A 3310-nucleotide genomic window follows, 5' to 3' on the forward strand; every position below is an offset into this window, starting at 1 on the left:
GGCCCGGTGGCGCCAGTGTACGGCAGCCCCGCTTCTGTCAGTGAGCCCCAGGGCAGCTGTGGCTACAATGTAGCTCACCACCGTAAGTGTGTGAATGAATGGGTGAAAGACTGAATGTGGTGTAAAGCATTGGTCTAGTCTCCTGACTTGAATAAAGGCGCTATATATGTACAGGACATTTATCATTTACCATTCCTGCTCCCGGTGGTTGAAACCTTTATTCCACTCTGGATTCTCATCAGCCTTTGTTCACTTTACATTAAATAATATATTTTTTTTTTTTTTAAAGAAAAAGCTTTGAAATTCATTAACTTCCTGCTTTGTGTGTCAACTGTTACTGTTGCTAGGAGACAGAGCTCATACCGCCCATGAATTCGAACACTGCCAGCCATTCTCTTTTTCTTTTTTTTTCTCTCGCGATGTTTTGCGAGACCAACAAACCTGCAACGCACGAGCTAGCTGCTTTTCCGGTTAGAGAGCACCATAATGGCTGCCGCTCAGCTCCACTGCTGTCCGAGACTACGACTCAAAACCTCCGCATTTCTGCTTTGATACATCTGCGACTCTAGGTGAGAGAAGCTTAGGAGGAAAGAGACAATAAGGTTATTTTAGAGATATTCACCTGATGGTTTTTATCGGCATTATTCAGGTTTTATTCGCGCGGAGGTTCCGCTGTTGTCTGCGCCAAAACAGCAACAAAGCTGCAAAGAGAAGCGATCTATTACACCTGATATAACGGTAATGGATTAAAAACCGGCCCTCTGTGTCTTCGACAGGTTTTTATTTTATTTTTATTTGTTGTGACGAGTGATGATAGGATAGAATTTGATTTTACTTTCGGTGCGAAACTGTCGCGTTTCTAAATGTTGCTTTTCTTTGCAAAAGGAAGCGACCGTTAACATTTCAAACGACTGATGATGCAAAGATGTGAGATGAATAAATATTTTTAAACTGGGATTTAATCGATTATAATAAGATGGTCATAGTTACTGGCAGGGGCGGATTTAGGAAATGTGGGGCCCTGGGCAAAGACAGGGAGAGCCCCCTTTGAATGGAATGGAGAAGCAACACATCAAATGTTGGCTTACTCCCTGATGACCCAACTCTCCCTGGTTGGTTGATAACCTCGACAGACGGGTTGAGCCGTGTCTGTGGCTCCACCCACCAACCAACATCACAGCTAGGCTCCCTCAGCGCGCTCAGGCTAGCTTGGACCTGTTTAACGGTTCTTAGGCACGCCGTAAAGGAAAACGTCGCTGAACGCAGGACCAGGACAGGCCTGTACCGCGCTGGGTAAGCACTTCAAAGGAAGCAGTTTCAGGAACACAAACGTTGGGAGCGGTGAGCGCGTAAAGGCGAGCTGATCCTGGATCGACTCAGTTTTAAATAACGGAATAGAGAGCGTCCGTGTCAGCCGAGCTAACACGTAAAGGTGGGCTAGGTTTTTGGCTAGCGTTAGGATAAGAGTCTGGTTAACTTGATGTGGCGGACGGACTTAACATCGGTTAAAAGCTAACGTGAAACAACGAGCTCTGTGTTTGTCTATTGTCATTGCTGCGGCTCCTACCCCTGCCAAAGGTTCGGAACTGTAAGCTAAAGAGGTTGTATCCCGCCCGCCGTCATCTATCTCGGGGCGGGACCCTCGTCCAATGTGCATTGCATGTATGGGCGCTAAAGGCTTCACTGGTGGACCCTCAGGGATGCCAGCACTGCGCCCTGGAAAGGCGGCTGAGGGTGGCTGTCGCTAACAGCCAGACCCACGCCTCTCCTCACCTTCAGCCATTGCTGCGGCTGCTAAAAACCATCAGCCGCGAGCTTCTAAGAGTGGGGCGGACATGATGGAGGAGTCCATGCCTCCCCTGTTTAAGGGTCTTATGGACGGCGGGAAACTCGATGCAGGCATCTATGAAACTGAGGGCGATCCTAACGCCGACCTTCTCCAACTAGAGGACATGAAGGAGGAGGAGGACTCGACCTTCCCGGGTCAACGCTGTCCTATGACTATGACCTGGATGACTGGGAATCTTCACCAGAATCTACCCCACCCCCCCTTCTGGACAAGAATGACTTTATATAATCTAATATTTTACCTTTGTTCTCTGCTCTCTCTCCTCAGCTGTGTCAGTGGCCTCGCTGCTCTCCCACAATGCATTGCCAGAGGCCTTTGTGTTCATCTGACAGACCAGTATAACCATTAGCTCCACTCCTTCTAGTCCAAAAGGGAGCATCAAAACAAGAAGGTAGGAAACTTAAAATCATCTGTTGATATTTTTCAGATGTCAAACCAATATTCCAGCGTTGGGTGTCGACTCTTAGCTCAGACAATAGGAGCACAAATCAGACGTTCTTTTAATCCTTATATTATAGTCTGTGATGTTAATAAAAAAGGTAAAGAGTGATATTAACCAGAGAACAATAGTTAGAAAAACAACTGACCCTGAGTTTATTATTAACCAGTAGGGGGCAGTATTGGCATGGGTGTTGCGATACGATAGATGTAGTGATATTTCAATATCACTATATATTACGATATTTTCCCAGCTAATTATAATTAAAATTATATTTCAAAGATATAAAAAGAAAATGGAAGGAAATCCCAGCCTTCTCTCACAGGTTTCACTGGGTCATTAAAATCGATTAATTCATTACCTTATTTTAAATGTATCCCTTATTGGAATGAAAATTAATTAAATGTGATAATTGTGGCATTTAAAATGCTTTATTTAAAAAAAACAAAGGCGTTTATAAAAAAAATTTCGTCAGATATATTATATAGCGATGTATTTGCAAGGAATTACTTCTGATTTATCGTGAAGTCGTATGTTCGCGGTGGAGAAAAAGCTAGAGAATAGGAAAATGCAAATTTCAACAAAAGTGGCTGAAAACGAGGAATATGGGACGTGGCTGCAGCCTGTCGACGGAAAAGATTTTTACCGTGTTTTTTGTTTATGTTTTTACACACACAAATATACATATATATACATTTGTTACTTCAGTAGAAGTATAGATACTGCAGTTTAAAAGTTGTATTACCTTGACCTCTTTACTCAAGGAAAAGTGAAAAACTATGTGCTCCAAAAACTAAAAGTATAAAAATATAAAGTAACCTTTTAATAAAAACAGCCAGATACCACTACATGAATGGAAATCTCAATTTTTTGACTATTTCTATAAATTCTGTGAGATAGGGCCAAGGATGAGGGAGGTCTTGTTGGTCTCCGTCTCCCGATACGCTCTCGCCTGTGTCCGACCTTTCAGACATTTCAACATCTTTTTCTGAATCCCACATTGTAGCATGGCATAGACAATT

This window comes from Cyprinodon variegatus, unplaced genomic scaffold (assembly GCF_000732505.1).
Source record: "Cyprinodon variegatus isolate N-32 unplaced genomic scaffold, C_variegatus-1.0 Scaffold328, whole genome shotgun sequence".
Taxonomy (NCBI): domain Eukaryota; kingdom Metazoa; phylum Chordata; class Actinopteri; order Cyprinodontiformes; family Cyprinodontidae; genus Cyprinodon; species Cyprinodon variegatus.